Here is a 21,911-nt window from a genome sequence, read left to right as displayed (position 1 = left end):
CATGAGTGTATGACTTGGGCAGTGTCATCATCTTGTAATTAAAGATCTTGGTTAAATGTGTGAGGATAGCCACCAGAGGCCAAAGGTAAGCATAGAAAAATGAGAGCACAAATGCAATGAACAGTATTACCAGTCCTGAACAGGCGGCCTGAGAAAGACTGCGCACATGCGCAGTCGAGCTGGCGGGATTTAATGACATAGAGGGATTTTCACTAGCGAGGTTAAGCCATGCCCCTCTTTTCAATTGGCTGGCGTCACCGTTCCTGCAAAACGGTGGTCAGCCATTGAAGAAGAGGTCCTAGTGACGTTCTTCATTCTTTTTAAGCCCCTTCTTTTTCAGACTGGCTTACTTGACTTACTGCTGGCTTAAAAGGTTTCTTATCTTCTTTATTGGTCCAGATCGCATCATAAAGAAGATAAGAAACCTTTTAGGTCAGTAGCATATCAACCCGAGCCGGCCCAATCTCTAACTCCCCTTCTTTGCCTCTTCCAGGACCAATGGCCCTTTTGAAATGGGATTATGTCCGTATGACGGTGTTCACTCTCTTCTCGAAATCGCCATTTGAACCCAAGGACTTGTAAATTCAAAAAACTTTTTTAGTAAAAGAAAAAGGTCTTGCCTAATGTCAAACATAATAATTCTGTGTAGAACGAGAGCTAGCACCGATGTGTGTGCATATGTATGCTTACAGTGCAAGGCATTCCCTGCAGATGAGTGGTTGGCACAGGTGTGTATGGGTTCTGTGGCTCCCACGATTACAGGGCCTGTTTGCGCAGGTGGGCATGTGCTGGCTAATCCCGTACTTAGGAGTACGGTTAGCTCTCTGACTGGCACAGATGGGTAAGCCCCTATTTGTTGAGTCACCAGCCAGGATGAGTCACAGGTGACAGGCCCGGTACTGTCTCCCCTTCCTGGTGCCGCAGGAGCCCTTGTGCTGTTAGCTTCCTCGCCCGCCTCCCTCCCCGCCCAACTGCAGTGACGCGGCCTGGCTGTGCGCGCTGATGTTGCAGCTGCTGCGGAGCGGAGGGCGAAGCGCATGCACTGTGCCTCGACCGGGAGGCGCTGGGATTGCAGGGTTGCTGCTGACCCGGCGAGGGGGTGCCCATGAGCTGCAGTGGGCCTGGCAGAAGAAGCCCTGAGTCTGGGAGCCGGCCTGGAGAGTGGGGCTGTGTCGCCTGGGCGCCGCTGCTAATGATGTTGTGCCTGGCCACCACCGCCGCAGGGACAGCCAGAGCGGCAGCCAAGGCATGTGAACCCGATATCCCTACAGCCGAAGCTTGCAGCTCCGAGAGGAGAGAAGACTCAGGGGCCGCCGCAGCACCTACGGCCTCAGGTGAGAGCTGCAGGTGGGGAGAAGTGAGCACAGGTGTCAGCATCCCACAAAACCGGGGACACATCACACAGCACTCATGGCGAGCTGTGCGTAGATTCAGTGGTATGAGGAGTCAGTGTTTGGGAAGAGTGGTGGCTAAAACCTAGGTGCAGTGTGAGTGTGGGGAGAACGGGCAGTACAGATAAAGTGGGTATCACCTCTTGGATGCTGTCACAGCGTGAGGGTGCCCCCTCAAGCCAGTTGCAGTGAGTTGCCTGCCTATAATTGTGGGTCTTGGTACATGGCAGGGAGGGTCTCCTAAAACAGTGCGATGGGCATAAATCTAGCTTTAGTGGGGGTAAGTTCCATTATACAGTGTAGGGGCTCCTGGCCTTAGAGATTGTGTGGCAGGGAGATTGGGCCCCCATGGACTTGTCAGTTTGTGTGCGTGTCTTGGGGTTCTCCCCATTGTACATTGGATCAGTGCCTATTAACAGTATACAAGGCTGTTACTTCCACAACGGAGTCTGTGTGGGGTTTAAACCCAGGCACTGTGGTTGGTAGTCCGTGGGTAATGATAGTGTGATAGACCTAATCAGAGAGGGGGAGTGGGGGGATTCCTAGGTAAAGTGGGCATAGTTTACCCCTGGGCAATGTGCCAGTACCGCCCACGTCATGTTAGTTTTCGCAGTGTGGGACGGGATGCAGACCAGGACTTCGTATTGTTGTCCGCAGGAGTTGTAGAACCCAGGACAGCAAGCTCTCTTGTGGAATCGGAAGGCCTTGACCTTTTGGTGCAGGCTCGTCTAAGTGCTTCGCTTTCCACGGGTGATCTGGCCTTTCGTTGTAGTACAACACCCTGTGTGTACCCCCAAATTAAGTCTCGGATGAGAGGCTTTCAGGAATGTCGTTGAGGCCTGAAGCTGCAGTGAGGGGTGCTCCTTCCCTCCATTGCATTGGGAAAAGTAGCTTCTTCCCGGCTATGACGACCAGACGACCAGATCGTGTGTAGCTCTGTGTGTGTGTGTGTGTGTGGATGGCTCTGTGTGTGTGGCTCTGTGTATGTGGCTCTGTGTGTGTGTGTGTGGCTCTGTGTGTGTGTGTGTGGCTCTGTGTGTGTGTGTGGCTCTGTGTGTGTGGCTGTGTATGTGTGTGTGGCTGTGTGTGTGTGTGGCTCTGTGTGTGTGCCTCTGTGTGTGTGTTCCTCTGTGTGTGTGTGGCTGCATATGTGTGTGTGGCTGTGTGTGTGGCTGTGTGTGTGTGTGTGTTTTTGAAACATAAATAAAACGCGTTGTTATTTGCAATGTCAATAGCTCAAACTCGCGTAAATACGCAACCTTTTGCATTGCAAATCCAATAGATCTCGCATTTGCGAAAGATTAAGCTATTGGCATTGTAAATGACAATGCCATTTATTTATCTGTTTTCAAAACCAACACATAAATAAAAATGTTGTCAATTACAATGCCAATAGCTCTAACTTTTGCAAAGGCGAGACCGTTGCAATGTAAATGCTTGTTTTCCACCTGGAGGCCAGTTTTTAAAGCCCAGATTTGCTCTTGATGCCCCTGTCATTTTCCCAGCTGCCTGAGCTTAATTGCAGCAGGTACAGGAAGCCTTTAAGAGTTAAAGAAAGAGGGAGAAAGAGATAGGGTAGAGAGAAAGCCATAAGAGATTGAGAAGAAAAAGAGGAGAGAAGGAGGGATAGAGAATGGATGGATGGAAACAGGGAGCTAGCTGGAACAGAGAAAGGAAGTGGGGCTGTTTTGAGCATTTTTGCGATGACTGCTTCTCATTTCCTAGTTCGGCCTTGTGTATTGCCATTGAATATTTAATGTAAAGGAAGAGTTTAGAGTTCAGACTTGCAACATGACGTTGATGTTCCCATCTAATGTTTTATAGTTTAAAGATAAAAAACAGCGGTTCAGTAAAACATGCTTACGGTTCACAGCAGTGATCTTTAAACGCATAGGGTAGCTGTTAAGCATTTGCTGTACTGTTATTTCCTTGTAGTTCATTTAACATTTCTTGAATACTATGACCCTTTTTTTAAACATCTTGCGATGACTACAGCAGGGCAAATAGAAACTAGGGGGCCATTTACTAGCCCCCTGCACCACTTTTGCGGCCTTGAAAATAAGCCCCTAGGAATGTTTTCAAAACGGCTGCCTCCACCCAGATCAATCTAAACAAAAGATCATTAAAAGTTGGCAAAAAAAGGTAATTGAACTTTTCACACTGGCATTTTTTCCTTCCCTGTATTCTTGCTGTCTTTTCTTATTCTGGTAACATGATGATATTTCTGACAGGCGACTTGTCTCTGTTTAATATACTTTCTTGCTGTGGAAATTCGCTGCTGGGAGAGTTGTCTTTTTTGATGAAGAAGTCATATTTCACTCTGGTTAGTTTCCTTTCCTGACAGCCAATCAGAGGTTTCACATCTAATAGCCGTTCTGTTTCTTCCATGAAAACGAAGCTCTTCAGTCAGCTTGCTAATACGGTTTATGAGTATTCTGATATATACAATTTGACAGAAAATGTAACTTCCTTCGACAGATTATAGCTCAGGCATTTTCACCGTTCCACGCAGGGCCGGACTGGCAAAAGCAACCTGCCCTGGCAAATTGCTTCTCGACCAGTTCCGGACTGGCCGTAGAGAGGGCACTGGGCATTTTCCCAGTGGGCCGCCAGGGTGGGGGCCGGTTTTGGGCCCCTGGGGCCATTTTTATTACCAGGAGTCGGAAATATAGGCCCCCTGTAACAAAATCGTCCAAAACCAGCCCTCTCAAACTGCTCGTCTGTACCCCCTCACCCCAGGGGGTGCCAGCTGAGCAGTTTGCCAGGGCCGGTTTCGGTTCCCAGTCCTGCCTTCTGCATGACCGGCCCTTGAGGAGGCGGGGGTAAGAATCACCGCTCCAGCTTTTGTTACATGGGGCCGATATTGCAATCCCGGCCCCCATTGACAAAGCAGGCCCCCACCACCACAAAACAGGCCCCCACCCTTCCGGCCCACCAGGGAAACACCCAGTGCCCGCTATGGCCCTGGTAACTTGTATGATATTGTTTCGTTCTGCTGTTCAAGGGGATCTTCTTCAGTGAAGATGTGACCGCACTCCACAAGGCATCCAAGCATACATTGATCAAATACTTGAAAATATATTTTTTTTTTATAGAGAAACGATCTTTTTTATTGCTAACACTATATATATTTTATAGGGCAAACTTGACCCAATTCCAGTAGAGCGTATTAAACCTAGGCAAGTATGTTGCATATTTTTGTTTTTAGGTACAGGTAGATTAAGTGACTTCCACACAGTCACAGGATTTTGAGTGGATTTGAGAGTTCAAACTTGGGTTCTTATCCTCCAAAGTCAGGAGCTCTAGTTACTTGGGCCTAAGGGTCAGCTGTAGGTGGCCAAATAGTGAGCGATAAACCTGAAATTCTGTGAATTTCAGGGTTATCGCTCACTATTGCCATGGCGACGCAAAACTGACGCAAGGCCTTCATAAATAAGGCCCCTGGTGTTGGTAGGTAAATAGGAAGGGGGCAGATGAAGGTAATTCTAATTTTAGAATTACCGAATCGGTATGATTTGGTATTTACCGATTCGGTAAATACCGAATCGGTATTTCCTATTGATTCCTATGGGCCTTGAAGCCCATAGTCGGTAAATACTGAATCAGTATTTCCTATTGATTCCTATGGGCCTTGAAGCCCATAGGAATCAACGGGAAATACCGATTCGGTATTTACCGAATCGGTAAATATCGAATCCTGCAAGGGTGAACAGGGTGTCACTTTGACACCCTGTAGCACCCCAATTGCAGGCTTGTGTGCCATGTGGCACACATACATGCCCTAAGGGCATGTCTGTGTGTCACATGGCACAGGTGTACATGCACAGATGTGCATGTACATCTGAATTCGGTATTTTACCACCCAATTGTATTGGGTGATAAAATACCGAATTCTGAAGGCCTGTAGCACTGTAAACAGTGCTACCTACATCTGGGATTTACCGAATCGGTAAAATTACCGATTCGGTATTTTACAGAAGCGGTAAATTTACCGATTCTGTAAAATAATGGCCCGTACTTCTCAAAAAGCAATTACCGGTCGGTAACGGCCGAAATCGGCCGTTACCGACCGGTAATTGGCGACCTACATCTGGCCCCTAGTGACCAGAGGGTTACGGTGTGACCCACATGAATTGTAGATGCTGGGCTCCATTTTTTTTTTTTTAAGCAGCAATTCAAACTGGCAGAACCACAGGGGGGAAACGTAAATAAAGTTTCCCTTGTTAAAGTTAACTGTGTCCAAAGCATGAGTGAGAACCAGGCCTGGCCGACTGCATAAAATTGCCCATGGCAAGCAGACCAGCAGAAACAGCCAAATGTGCTGCAGGGAAACTCCTGTTAGAGCCCAGAGGAGGGGGCGTGTGATAGAGATGGGAGACTCAGAACCGTCACCCCACACGTCACCCCACACCCCGCTCTCCTGGTGCAGATCCACAAAACATCAAAGTCATCAGTGAGAGCCGGTCGCTAATCCCAGATGAGTCTGCTGAGCCATAGGGGGTCCTTAAATGCCAACATGCCCATTGTAGAGGTGGCAAGTTGCTTTAAGCAGCAAACGGGAAATAGAGACATTCATTTATCCATACAGTCCTTAATAAAAGATGGAGAATTGCAGAAGAAGGGGGCAGATTTGTGTTCTCATGTGTAAGGTAAGACTCAGTCTAAAAGCAGATGAACAGGGATCAGGAATGAATGGAGAGGACACAGGCTCAGAGTAATTTGCAGCAATATTTGCTCAAAGGCCCTGTTCTCGTGAACCCTAAAAAAGGCGTTGCTGCAAGTAAACAAGACCTCTTAACAATGAAAAAAATATGATGATAAAATAAGTTATTTTTTCTACCTTTAATTCGTCTTTTGATCCTACCGAGGTGAAAAGTCAGCATTGCCTCCTCAGGGTTATGTAGCACGTTTTAATACAACTGAAATACGATGTAAAGTTCGGGGCTTTTTTCCCTCTGAGGATACATTTTAGGTTTTGCAGCAACCGGTCCTGTGTACATGGCAAACAAGCAGGCCCTCGACAGTCCCAAACCATTTAGAATTCCAGGACACCCAGCTCAAATGCAATAAAATCCAATGTTAAATGTATTAAATGTAAATGTACCTCATTCATATTCATTATGAATATGCTGAGAAGGTGATGAGATTGTGGTCCCAGAGGCACAAAGATGCAAACGCATATCCTGGAGGAATCATTTTGGCACTGCATTGGGTACGTGGAATTTTATGCAATTAATTATAGTTTATCTCCGAGATCTATTTTTATGCATCCCATTTATTACAGCTACCTGAACGAAGCATTCTGTCCTATTCAGCATGTGACACGCCCCTCTAAATGTAATGACGCCTGCATTTTGTCAATTATTCGAGGGGCTAAGCACTAAAAACACTGAAAGCAGCAATACTGCTTAACACGTAACAGAAAGTCTCACTAAAGAAGAAGACCCCCATTTCATTTCTGTTGAGATGCCAAGGTTAAGCTTCTGACCTCGCTACATGCCAGACAAATAAACAATAATTAAAAAGGAAAACAAATATTGGCATCTCTTTAGATCTAATACCTGCTCTTTTACAAAACGACATAATTTGCTGATTTCTATAATAGTGGAGCCAATGCAAAACTGGTGATTTAAAATAAATCTCAACATATCCGGTTGAAATTGTATGTCCTTGCATGTCCAATAAATATTTGTTTTATGGAGAGGGCACCTCAAACCCAAGCAGGAAAAACCAAAAGCAGCCCTGATAAAATTCTCAAACTAGCCATTCTCCAATACTGTCCTAGCTCTTCCTCCATCAATCCATCCATCCATCCTCTCTCTCTCTCTCTCTCTCTCACATTGCTTGCTCACGCCCTTTCCCGCTCTCCCGCTCTCTCTCATGAAGCCTGTGGTGTTTTTCAAATAAAGCAAATGAGAAGATAAATGAAGTTCAGGAGTCCAGTTTAATCACCTCATCCACCAACAGCTTCAGGTCGTAACTGACCTGGAATATCAAGTACATTCCTATTCTAAGAACATAAAAACATTCCTATTCTAAGCAATTGAGGTTAGAATCTAATGAGGGAGATGTAAGATAAGGAAGAACAACATAACACATCTCCCTTCTTTACAATAAGTAATGACATGAAGAATAAACATAAAAGAGTGATAAAAGAAGGTTAAAAAATAAGAAGAAAAATGAACATTGCTTACACATAATCTTTCATGTACATTGGAGCACTGCGTAATCTTTGACTCCTCACACGAGTGTTGGGTGAAGAGTTGGCACATGAGCGAGAAGGGTTGCTTATACCAAAAAGATTAGATTTGGTATCAGAGTCAGACTGAGTAATGTTTTTCGATTTAACAACTACTACACGACTTTTGTTCCAAATCCTCCCATCTTGTGTTTTGATAGCATCACCAAAAACTTTAATGACGGGCCTGACATTAGTATACTTGGACCAAGGCCTTCTCCCTACAGGTGCCTTTATTCTTATAAGGTCACCTACCTTTACTTCATGAAATTTAACACATTTAACTTTGTCAAAATATGCTTTCCGGCAAGTTTGTTTTTCTATTTCTCTCTCTCTCCAAGCACCAACACGATTGTCCACAAACCCCTTCTTTAGATTCATCCAACCAGGACACCACATCGTGTTTGGAACTCTACCCCTGAATAGCTCAAAAGGAGATTTTCCAGTGGTTGAGTGAGGGGAGCAACTATAAGCATCTATTCTTTCCCTTAGTGCATCTTTCCAATTCAAACCACTAGCTCTTGCAAGCTGAATGCATTCTTTCAATGTACGGTTGACCCTCTCAACTGCACCATTAGTTTCAGGGTGGTATAAAGATGTTCTCTTGTGTAATATTCCACATTTTTTAAGATAATCCTCAAAGAAGCTAGAACAGAACTGTGGACCGTTATCTGATAGTATGCTATTTGGGAAACTCTCTCTCAAGAATATATCAGATAAAAATTTGATGACAGAACTTGACGTAATCTCATTAACTGCGCGAACCTCAATCCACCGTGAATACAAATCAATTAAAACTATCAGGTAGGGTGTGTCAGAAACTCCAGAAAGAGGCCCTACAATGTCAATGGCTAATTCATCCCAAGGATGACTGGGTAACTCTCTACATACCATAGGCATTTGCCTGACTTTTAGAATCTTGTCACTTGCACAGCATTCAACGCATTCTCTAACCATGCGTTCTATTTCTAAGTCCATTCCTGGCCACCAAAACTGAGTACGAACCATCTCCTTGGTTTTTACTATTCCCAAATGTCCTTAGTGTGCATGCAACAACAACTTTTTCCTCAAAGAGAGAGGAGGTATAAGCCTCAACCCACGAGTTAGCATGTCATCTGAAATTGATAGCTCCTGAGAAACCAGGGACCAAGGTTTGTCCAGACGCTTGTTATCTGTTAATAGAGACATTACCTTAACCAACTCCTCATCCTTTAACAATTCCTCTTTCCACTCTTCTTTACCTACTACACCCTCTGTAACCTCACAAACATTAAGATAATCATCTTCATCAACATAGTCATCTTCACACCCTGTATCATCACTTTTCACCAATCTAGAAAAGCAATCAGCAGCCTTGTTTGACACACCAGGTAAATATTGCACTTCAAAGTCAAATTCCTGTAAGGATATGATCCACCTTCTAATCCGAGAAGAGATAGAATCTAACCCCTTTTTACAAAAAACTTCTTTTAATGGCTTATGATCAGATTTGACAATAAATTTAGTCCCCCAAACCAAATTTTTGAACTTTTTTAGAGCCCAATATATCGCTAATGACTCCTTTTCAATTACGGAATAGTTTAATTCAGGACCACGAAGACACCTGGATGCACATGCAATTAAAGAGTCATGGTCATGTTTATTTTGTTTTTTACAGGGAAGACTCAATGGAGTACGTATGTCAAGGAAAACCAGTAGGTTTTTAGAAAGCCCTCACCCACCAACCTAGTTGGTGGCATGCTTCATCATCGGGCCCACCACAGTGGCACCTAGCGTGCCCCGGGTGTGCTTCGACGCCAGATTACTGCGGAGCTGGTATTTATTTACTGAGTGTGCAGTGTGGTGAGTGTGAAGGTGAAGATTAAAAAGCCATACAAAAATCTCAGCACCCGAGGGTAAAAAACACTATTTTAATAAACTGGGTCTCTGTTGGCATATTAAAAGGCAGACGGACACGGTGGAGTATGGATTATGACCTCCAGTGTCCTGTGTGGTCTACATGTTTCAGCCTGGCCTTTCTTAATTTAAAACAGGCTTTCCTCAGGACCAAGTGAGTATGTGTGGAGTTGAAAAGGTTAATTTACAGTGAGTGTTTTTTGTTTTTATGTGTAGAACTCCCTAAGGTGCTATATGGGTGAGAAGGGGATTCCCTCTCGCTTTGCTACATATAACATAAAAGGGGAGACAGACAGACGTACAGGGTAGAGTCATATTAGCATATTATTGCAAAAACAGTCGTCATTTCACCTTCTTATAAGGTGAGTGAACGAACTATGCATGGCTAAAGTGTGGTCTTGTCAGTGGCAAGACTCATGTGATAGTTATCTAGAAGCCGGTTGTTGTGGTGAGCTAGAAAACGGGAATGCCAATGTGAGGTTCAGGTAAGTGAAAGAAAATTATCCTCACACAGTATTTTGCTGTTCAAAGCCTCCTTGGGTCGCCTGGCAGAGAAAAAGACCCTAAAAGAAGGTTGTATTGGTTTATAAAATTATCCGACCTGTAAGGGAAGACCTCAACACCTTACCCCAACAGTAGCTGTAGTGCGCAGCCTCATTACTCACGAAACTGTCGATCTGGTTCCTCCTTGGACCTGTCGTCCTTCTGCGGCGCCCGGTTGTGAAAGGAGGGCCTGGCCGAGCATGTTTTTAAAACCTCCGTGATTGCCTGCACCTGGGTGAGGGTAGAAATAGAGGGAGGGGTGCTCTTGCGCGAAAAGCGCTATGTCATCTATGTTCTGCACATGCTTGGGGGGGTAGTGGTCCCTATTCCGCGCGCGAGCCTTTGGTTATGGTGCTCCGCGCATGCGCGGAGGAGCAAAGGCTGTGTACAGCTGCCGCGCATGTGTGGGAGAGCGTAGAAGTGCTCGCTGTTACCAAGGACGCGCTTGGGGGCATAAAGAGTATATTATTGCTCATGGAGAAAACAGGCAAAGTGAATAAATAATATAGTATAGATGTGCTTGGGAGGAATTAGGATGGGAGGAATAAAAATAGTTTGTTGGTAGCTCAGAGGGAGACAGATTGGGTTAATGCACAGCATTGTTAAGAGAAGAAAAGGAAACATCATACATCAGGTAGTGAGGGAATTCCACGGTATGGAGTCGTTCAGCCCCCCAGTATGAGTGGATAGACGGTAAATCCAACGTTGTTCTTTTTGGAGGAGATATCTTTCATTGTTTTCAGTTATGGCAAATTGTTCAATCACAGTCCAAGTGAAGTCATTTGGGGTGTGGTTGTGGGACAGGAAGTGGTCTGTGAGTTTACTTATATTTTTGCCACATCGGATGGTACTACGGTGTTCCGTCATTCTTGTCCGTACTTTGCGGGTGGTCATCCCCACATACCGTAGGCCACATCTACATGTCATAAGGTACAGCAGGTTTGATGAATTACAGTTAGTGAACTGACGTTGTGTCCATACTCTGCCTGGTTCTAAATCCAGGGTTTTGGATGAGGATGTAAGGTGGCATACACTGCAATTATTGCACGGCTGGTGTCCTGTAAGTTTTGGTAAGCCCCAGGCATTGAGGACAGTGTTGTCTTTTGTGGCTTGGTTGGGCCTGGGTCTGGTGTGTACTAGGGAGTCTTTCAGATTCTTCGCCCTTTTATATGCGAATCTAGGTTTTTCCCAGTTTCGGTTGCCCGAATTAATAATCTTCCAGTTCCTGTTGATTATGCTGGAAACCTGGTTTGATACGGTATTGTAAGTGGTGACGCATGTCAGAGTAGGTTCCTCAGGAGGCCTTGTTGTTACCTCAAGTAGCGCCTCCCTATTTTGGTTTCGCGCCCTCTTGCAGGTGGTGTTCAGGATCCTTGTGGGGTATCCCCTGTCTTCCAATTTATGGACTAGGCTGGCTGATTGTTGTTTGAAATCCTGGATCCGGCTGCAATTGCGTCTGAGTCGCAAGAACTGACCATAAGGGAGATTTTCCCGTAGAGGTCTAGGGTGGAAGCTGTCAAACCTCAGAAGGGAATTCCTTGATGTAGGTTTGTGGTAGGTCGTAGTTGTCAGGCCATCCATGTCTGCTTTGATGTTGAGGTCCAGGAAGGCCAATTCCGAGGCACTGCTCGTACAGGTGAATCTCAGGTAGTTGTCGCAGGTATTGATCCACACGAGGAATTGATCCAGGGATTCCTGGTTCCCTTCCCAGATAACCAGGATGTCGTCGATATAGCGACGCCACATGCTGATGTTAGCTGAGTAGGGATTGTTCACAGATTGTATGTGTGTTTTTTCAAAATGGGCTACATAGAGACCAGCTATGCTGGGAGCGAAAACGCTCCCCATGCTCGTCCCATTGGTCTGTAGGTACAGCTTGCCCTCGTACTCGAAGTAGTTGTCCTTTAATGCAAGGGTGGCACATTCCATTATGAAGCTGCGTGGAGTGTGATGGTTCCAGGCAGTTCCCATTAGGACTTCCTCCAGTACTTTCAGTGTTGCGTCCTGCGGTAGGCTAGTGTATAGGCTCTCAATGTCTAATCCGACAAGGAGTTGGGTTTCTGGGTTGTAGTTGATTTCTTTAATCACATTGAGAAGATGTTTCGTGTCCTTAATGTACAATGGTGTTAGTTGCACTAGTGGGTTTAGGAAGAAATCGCAGAAGCGTGACAGGGGCTCTAAGAGTGATTGATTTCCTGACACAATTGGTCTTCCCGGTGGTGGGGTTACCCCTTTGTGTACCTTTGGTAGTGTGTAGAAATATGGGGTTTTAGCATTTTTGCTGCACAGGTAGTCAGCCTCCTGTTTGGAGATATGTTCGGCATCTCGGGCATTTTTTACCAAGGTCAGTATCCTCTTACCTAGTTCTTCGGTAGGGTCCTTCTTGAGTGGTCTGTAATTCCTGGTGTCGCTTAGGAGTCTGCGACATTCAGTGTCATAATCCGTTTTGTCCATGAGCATGATACCTCCGCCCTTGTCGGCGGGTTTTATGACAAGGGTAGGGTTAGCCTGCAGGCGTCTTATTGTTTCACGCTCCCGATGGGACAAGTTGTTGAAGGTGTTTTTCTTCTGTATATTCTCCACCTCAGTGTAGACCGCCTGTTCAAAGGCAGCAATCTCGACAGGTGTACTGGCGGGTGGTGGGACAAAAGTGGATTTTAGTCTGAGGCCTGTCTCGTTGGGGATCTCCTCTTGAGGGTCGTTAGACTCTGTTTTCTTTTCAAAGAAGGCTTTCAATTTTAATTTTCTAAAGAACTCTGCTAGTTCCATGTGTAATTTGAAGTGATCCAGTTTGGCTGTAGGGACGAAAGATAGGCCCTTGTTCAGGACTGCTATTTCTTCCTCTGTCAGTTGTGTGCTGGAAATATTGAACACCAGTTGGTCTTTGGTTCTCACTGCTGTTGTTATTTGCTTGGTCCCGCCTGTTCCTTGGTTTTGTTCCTCGTGTTCGAGCTCACTGGTTCCGCCTCTGGTGTCCAGTGGACCTGTGGTGTATTTCTTCTCTTTCCGCGATTCCTTCGGCCCTGTGATAAAAAAGGATATCTGTGATTCTGATTCCCTTGGAAGTATGGCATCTGTCCTGGTGCGTACATTGGAGGGAAACCATAGAATGGGGGTGGTATTGGTCCAAATTGTGGTGGCCCAAAATTGTGGTTCTGTGGTGGTCCCTGCCAGGGTTGCTGCCAACGTTGGCCTCGTCGCCCTCTCCCTCTAGATTGATTAGATCCGGTGCTGGAATTGCTAGAAACAGAGCTGTTGTCCCCGGAGCTGTCGGAGTCTTTTTCAGCCGGGGTATAAGCATCGTCCGAATAAGGGTATGTCTTAGTGAAACTGGGTGGTCTTAAAATGGCTCTCAGTTGCTTGGATTTCGATCAGGATAGCATCTGAGAGTCGTTTGGCGGTTTTGATGATCAGGACGAGCCAGTCCCTGGTGCAGTGCCAGGCGATCTGGGCCCAATCCTTTTAAGCCATTTTAAGCCATTTTAAGACCACCCTAACTGGTTTCAAAAAGAAACTAGAAGATCAAAATCGAGAGATGGCGGACTACAAAGAATACCTAACTCAGACAAAAATTAAAAATTTCGAGAAGGATCTGAAGAGATTCAGTTTCACTAAGACATACCCTTATTCGGACGATGCTTATACCCCGGCTAAAAAAGACTCCGACAGCTCCGGGGACAACAGCTCTGTTTCTAGCAATTCCAGCACCGGATCTAATCAATCTGGAGGGAGAGGGCGACGAGGCCAACGTTGGCAGCAACCCTGGCAGGGACCACCACAGAACCACAATTTTGGGCCACCACAATTTGGACCAATACCACCCCCATTCTATGGTTTCCCTCCAATGTACGCACCAGGACAGATGCCATACTTCCAAGGGAATCAGAATCAAAGATATCCTTTTTTATCACAGGGCCGAAGGAATCGCGGAAAGAGAAGAAATACACCACAGGTCCACTGGACACCAGAGGCGGAACCAGTGAGCTCGAACACGAGGAACAAAACCAAGGAACAGGCGGGACCAAGCAAATAACAACAGCAGTGAGAACCAAAGACCAACTGGTGTTCAATATTTCCAGCACACAACTGACAGAGGAAGAAATAGCAGTCCTGAACAAGGGCCTATCTTTCGTCCCTACAGCCAAACTGGATCACTTCAAATTACACATGGAACTAGCAGAGTTCTTTAGAAAATTAAAATTGAAAGCCTTCTTTGAAAAGAAAACAGAGTCTAACGACCCTCAAGAGGAGATCCCCAACGAGACAGGCCTCAGACTAAAATCCACTTTCGTCCCACCACCCGCCAGTACACCTGTCGAGATTGCTGCCTTTGAACAGGCGGTCTACACTGAGGTGGAGAATATACAGAAGAAAAACACCTTCAACAACCTGTCCCATCGGGAGCGTGAAACAATAAGACGCCTGCAGGCTAACCCTACCCTTGTCATAAAACCCGCCGACAAGGGCGGAGGTATCGTGCTCATGGACAAAACGGATTATGACACTGAATGTCGCAGACTCCTAAGCGACACCAGGAATTACAGACCACTCAAGAAGGACCCTACCGAAGAACTAGGTAAGAGGATACTGACCTTGGTAAAAAATGCCCGAGATGCCGAACATATCTCCAAACAGGAGGCTGACTACCTGTGCAGCAAAAATGCTAAAACCCCATATTTCTACACACTACCAAAGGTACACAAAGGGGTAACCCCACCACCGGGAAGACCAATTGTGTCAGGAAATCAATCACTCTTAGAGCCCCTGTCACGCTTCTGCGATTTCTTCCTAAACCCACTAGTGCAACTAACACCATCGTACATTAAGGACACGAAACATCTTCTCAATGTGATTAAAGAAATCAACTACAACCCAGAAACCCAACTCCTTGTCGGATTAGACATTGAGAGCCTATACACTAGCCTACCGCAGGACGCAACACTGAAAGTACTGGAGGAAGTCCTAATGGGAACTGCCTGGAACAATCACACTCCACGCAGCTTCATAATGGAATGTGCCACCCTTGCATTAAAGGACAACTACTTCGAGTACGAGGGCAAGCTGTACCTACAGACCAATGGGACGAGCATGGGGAGCGTTTTCGCTCCCAGCATAGCTGGTCTCTATGTAGCCCATTTTGAAAAAACACACATACAATCTGTGAACAATCCCTACTCAGCTAACATCAGCATGTGGCGTCGCTATATCGACGACATCCTGGTTATCTGGGAAGGGAACCAGGAATCCCTGGATCAATTCCTCGTGTGGATCAATACCTGCGACAACTACCTGAGATTCACCTGTACGAGCAGTGCCTCGGAATTGGCCTTCCTGGACCTCAACATCAAAGCAGACATGGATGGCCTGACAACTACGACCTACCACAAACCTACATCAAGGAATTCCCTTCTGAGGTTTGACAGCTTCCACCCTAGACCTCTACGGGAAAATCTCCCTTATGGTCAGTTCTTGCGACTCAGACGCAATTGCAGCCGGATCCAGGATTTCAAACAACAATCAGCCAGCCTAGTCCATAAATTGGAAGACAGGGGATACCCCACAAGGATCCTGAACACCACCTGCAAGAGGGCGCGAAACCAAAATAGGGAGGCGCTACTTGAGGTAACAACAAGGCCTCCTGAGGAACCTACTCTGACATGCGTCACCACTTACAATACCGTATCAAACCAGGTTTCCAGCATAATCAACAGGAACTGGAAGATTATTAATTCGGGCAACCGAAACTGGGAAAAACCTAGATTCGCATATAAAAGGGCGAAGAATCTGAAAGACTCCCTAGTACACACCAGACCCAGGCCCAACCAAGCCACAAAAGACAACACTGTCCTCAATGCCTGGGGCTTACCAAAACTTACAGGACACCAGCCGTGCAATAATTGCAGTGTATGCCACCTTACATCCTCATCCAAAACCCTGGATTTAGAACCAGGCAGAGTATGGACACAACGTCAGTTCACTAACTGTAATTCATCAAACCTGGTGTACCTTATGACATGTAGATGTGGCCTACGGTATGTGGGGATGACCACCCGCAAAGTACGGACAAGAATGACGGAACACCGTAGTACCATCCGATGTGGCAAAAATATAAGTAAACTCACAGACCACTTCCTGTCCCACAACCACACCCCAAATGACTTCACTTGGACTGTGATTGAACAATTTGCCATAACTGAAAACAATGAAAGATATCTCCTCCAAAAAGAACAACGTTGGATTTACCGTCTATCCACTCATACTGGGGGGCTGAACGACTCCATACCGTGGAATTCCCTCACTACCTGATGTATGATGTTTCCTTTTCTTCTCTTAACAATGCTGTGCATTAACCCAATCTGTCTCCCTCTGAGCTACCAACAAACTATTTTTATTCCTCCCATCCTAATTCCTCCCAAGCACATCTATACTATATTATTTATTCACTTTGCCTGTTTTCTCCATGAGCAATAATATACTCTTTATGCCCCCAAGCGCGTCCTTGGTAACAGCGAGCACTTCTACGCTCTCCTACACATGCGCGGCAGCTGTACACAGCCTTTGCTCCTCCGCGCATGCGCGGAGCACCATAACCAAAGGCTCTCGCGCGGAATAGGGACCACTACCCCCCCAAGCATGTGCAGAACATAGATGACATAGCGCTTTTCGCGCAAGAGCACCCCTCCCTCTATTTCTACCCTCACCCAGGTGCAGGCAATCACGGAGGTTTTAAAAACATGCTCGGCCAGGCCCTCCTTTCACAACCGGGCGCCGCAGAAGGACGACAGGTCCAAGGAGGAACCAAATCGACAGTTTCGTGAGTAATGAGGCTGCGCACTACAGCTACTGTTGGGGTAAGGTGTTGAGGTCTTCCCTTACAGGTCGGATAATTTTATAAACCAATACAACCTTCTTTTAGGGTCTTTTTCTCTGCCAGGCGACCCAAGGAGGCTTTGAACAGCAAAATACTGTGTGAGGATAATTTTCTTTCACTTACCTGAACCTCACATTGGCATTCCCGTTTTCTAGCTCACCACAACAACCGGCTTCTAGATAACTATCACATGAGTCTTGCCACTGACAAGACCACACTTTAGCCATGCATAGTTCGTTCACTCACCTTATAAGACGGTGGAATGACGACTGTTTTTGCAATAATATGCTAATATGACTCTACCCTGTACGTCTGTCTGTCTCCCCTTTTATGTTATATGTAGCAAAGCGAGAGGGAATCCCCTTCTCACCCATATAGCACCTTAGGGAGTGCTACACATAAAAACAAAAAACACTCACTGTAAATTAACCTTTTCAACTCCACACATACTCACTTGGTCCTGAGGAAAGCCTGTTTTAAATTAAGAAAGGCCAGGCTGAAACATGTAGACCACACAGGACACTGGAGGTCATAATCCATACTCCACCGTGTCCGTCTGCCTTTTAATATGCCAACAGAGACCCAGTTTATTAAAATAGTGTTTTTTACCCTCGGGTGCTGGGATTTTTGTATGGCTTTTTAATCTTCACCTTCACACTCACCACACTGCACACTCAGTAAATATACCAGCTTCGCAGTAATCTGGCGTCGAAGCACACCCGGGGCACGCTAGGTGCCACTGTGGTGGGCCCGATGATGAAGCATGCCACCAACTAGGTTGGTGGGTGAGGGCTTTCTAAAAACCTACTGGTTTTCCTTGACATACGTACTCCATTGAGTCTTCCCTGTAAAAAACCTAGCTAGTCTTTCTTGATTTTTGATATATAAAAGCGGGGATTCAGACTAGCTTACCTAGTCCTCCCTCTCTCCTTTGATTCAGTGACATGTTTATTTTGTACCAACACCGCTCCTAATCCCTTATCACTTGCATCAGTGAATATGAACGTAGGTAAACCAGGAACAAATGCTTGTAAGCATGGAGCTTTCTTCAATTCCTCTTTTATACCCTCAAATTCCTTTTTGCACTCATCCGACCAGACAAAAGTGACACTTTTCCCAGTGAGTCTCCTCATGTTCTTTGTCTTGTCTGCAAAATGTATGATAAATTTCCCATAAAATTCTACCATCCCGAGAAAGGATAACAACTCCTCTCTATTAACAGGCTCTGCCACATTATTGATGGAAGCAACTAGATCAGATTTTGGAAAGACCCCTTGACTCTTAATACAGTGACCTAGGTAATTTACTTCTTCCAAGCCAAATTTACATTTCTCCTTTTTGAGAGACAAACCAGAGTCAGCCAATCTTCTCAACACATCACACACACGTTCATTGTGTTCTTGCAAGTCTGACCCATATATTAGAAGATCATCTTGGTAACATTTTACCCCTTGAAGACCTTTAAGTATGTGTGTCATGATACGCTGAAATACCGAGGCAGCTGATATCAATCCAAATGGCATTCTTTTGAACCTAAAGGTACCCATTGGTGTTACGAATGCAGTTAAGTCTTGACAAGAAGTATCCAATTCAACTTGGTGGTAGGCAGATGCCAGATCCAGGGTGGTAAAGTATCTCGCTCCCTCTAATGTGCCTACAATTTCATCTATGTTGGGTAACGGAAATCTGTCTACCACCACCTCCTTGTTTAACGCTCTTAGATCAATGCACAAACGAATCTCTCCAGTTGGCTTCTTCGCTACCACAATGGGAGCCAACCATTCTGTGGCCTCTACAGGTTCTATTATGTTATTTGCAATTAACTTCTCTATCTCTTCTTGCACCTTTACCTGTTCTGCAAGTGGAATCCTTCTAACCTTTGCTACTATAGGGATTGCATTTTTCTTAAGCTTAATACAATGCTTATAGCCAATTAAACATCCTAACTTATCCTCAAACACAGAGGGAAACTTTTCTGCAAACATGTCAGACAGGTTTTCTACTTCATGAATTCTCACCTGAGGTGTGGCATTCGGATCAAGTGTAACCCCAAGGTCACGTTGGTCCCTCCAACTAATTAGGGCATCCCCAAAATTGGTAACATAAATTTTCCCTGGAATGATTCTGCACCCCAATTCCATAGTGGCCATAAAATAACCTAAAATCTTAATGGGTTTACTGCCATACCCTAAGGGTAAGATATCACTCTTGAACAATTTTACATTTTTCCCAAAAGTTTTGTGCAATAACTCTTCATCAATCATGGTGATTTGGGAACATGAATCAAATTTAAATTCAATCATGGCATCATCCACTTTAACCAAATGTGTGGGATGTTCTAATACCCCACTACTAATTTGAAACGTAACCGTTTTCACCTGTGGTTGTGTCCATTTCTTGTACGTATTGTCCCTTTTATTACCTTTTGTCCTACAACATTTTGAAAAGTGACCTCTTCTCCCACACTCATTGCAAATAGATTTCATCGCAGGACAGTTGGGTGAATTAGCTAAATGACCGGGATTGCCACATCTGAAACAAGAAAATTTGTTAGACATATTAAAGCTCGGATTAAATCTATTCATCCCATTGTCATTTTTCCCATTGTCTTCTTTTCCCTCTTTTTGAACTTGACAAACAACTTCTTCTACTTTGGACTCAGTTTTCTTTTCAGGTTCCACCATCTTCTCCTTTTCCCCTTTCAGTTCATCTACACATTTGGTCATGTGTTCTACTTGTTTTGCTATTACAAGCACTTCCTCTAAGGGTGGTTCATCTTTTAGCCATAGCTCCTTACGAATGCTGTCATGAGCACACTTTAAAACAAACTGGTCTCTTATTCTTTCCTCTAATGTTTGTCCAAATTTACACGAAGAAGCCAATTTTCTTAGCGCAGATACATAGTCTTCCACAGACTCATCCCTCTTCTGACCTCTTAAGCCAAAATGGTATCTCTCCATTATTGTGCTCAACCTTGGGAGGTAATGACGATCTAGTTGTTCTATGGCTATTTCGTACTCATTCAAGTTTCTCTGTTCCGCCGCTGTGAGCTCTGGCAAGTGTTCCAATACATCTTGTCCTTCTCCTCCTAAACAGTGTAACAGCAAAGAATGTTTCCTCTCTGCACTTAGGTTTGTGCCGCAAACTCTCGCATAATTTGCGAATATCTTCTTCCATTTCTGCCATTTCACATTTGGTTCACCTGGACTTATCAAAAAGAATGCTGGTTGGGTTACATTCTGCATTTTCCTTCACCTTCTTTTTTTTATGTATAATACACACTTTGCTCTTCTTATGTTTTGCTGTGTTCTTTTAATTTTTTTTTTTTATTTAAATTTTGATTAAAAGAACTGTCTTTGTTAAATATCTTATTGTATGATAAAGTTCTGCTAACTTGTTTTCTTTTTATCTCACTTTTTTTTTTTTACTAAAGAATAGACCTTTATTTCAGTAACAATTGAATTTGCATTGTGAGATCAACCTTCTTTTAGCTTTCTTAACAAAGCCACGTTCTAATCCTTTCAAGAGAACGTTCTTTCCCTTTTCGTTCTTTCTAATTATGAACACGAACAAACAGTGTTCTTTATTTCCCTTCAGAATGCGCTTTGCATCATTAGTGCGCATGGAGGCTTGAAACGCAGCGAGACTTCCTGTTTACGATGCGTGATGCGTCATTGAAACGCATGGAGCCTTCCGGTGACACGCGCTGTCAACTGGATCGCGCTGAGACACGCGAGCAGCGCGAGCGCATCTAACAGCATCACTTTTTAATAACGCGCGTTATATACTTTCTTTCCTTTACGTCCCCCTTTTTTTAAATAACCTCCCGCCGTACTCCTCACCGCACCACGGAGTTTTCTTTCTTCTTTTCAATTCGACACATCAGCCGCTGGGAAGACTTCGCTTCCTTTCTATGAAGTACAGCCGCTGGGGAGGTAGATCGAGTTGGGGACAGCTGGGTGTTGAGGCTTCCCGAGGTAAGATCGTCGCCAATATTAATGTGGTGTTTTTCAAATAAAGCAAATGAGAAGATAAATGAAGTTCAGGAGTCCAGTTTAATCACCTCATCCACCAACAGCTTCAGGTCGTAACTGACCTGGAATATCAAGTACATTCCTATTCTAAGAACATAAACACATTCCTATTCTAAGCAAGTGAGGTTAGAATCTAATGAGGGAGATGTAAGATAAGGAAGAACAACATAACAAAGCCCTCTGTACCTGCTGCAAGAAATCTCGCAGAGCTGGGAAACTAATGGCCATATGTATCAAGCTAATTTTTAGTCACAGACGCTGCAAATCGCAAAAAATGAGCTATTTCCAATGTATCATGCACAATCGCATCGCAAAATGAGAAATCGCAAAAATAGCAATTCCTTACATTGCGAGACCCAGAATTCTGCGATTTCCCTAGCGATTCCTTATTTTGCGATTTCTCAGTTTGCGAAAATTGCAAAAGGGAAATCGCAAAATAAGAAATCGCAATGGGCTGTATGAAAAAATCGCAAATAGCAAATTCACGAAATTCACAATTTAGAGAATCGCAATTAACACAAAGTAGGAGCAGGTGGTAACCAGGTGCAAACTATTTAAGGAGTCGCACAATGCAACAGACTTTTTTCCACAATGGCTGGGCTGAACGTGATAGCCAGGAGGCTGCGACTCAGAGCTGCTGCACAGAGGAGGAAACGCCAGGAGAGGATATTCCGTGCGCGCATTACCGTGTTCCATCGGACTGAGGAGGACAGCCACACACACTACAGGCTGAAGAGAGCATTCTTGATTTAATTGAGGAACTCAAACTCTTTCTTGAACACCCCTCACACAGGACACAGTCCAGCTCCACCCACATCCAGGTCCTGTGCTCACTGCACCTTTTGGCATCAGGTAGTTTCCAGGGGGGGATTGCCTCAGCAGGAGGGGTGTCACAGAATGCGCTCTCGCGCTTTTTCCACGTGTTCCTTGATGCCATG

Source organism: Lissotriton vulgaris, chromosome 6 (genome assembly GCF_964263255.1).
Source record: "Lissotriton vulgaris chromosome 6, aLisVul1.2, whole genome shotgun sequence".
NCBI lineage: Eukaryota > Metazoa > Chordata > Amphibia > Caudata > Salamandridae > Lissotriton > Lissotriton vulgaris.
This window is presented reverse-complemented; position numbering follows the sequence as displayed.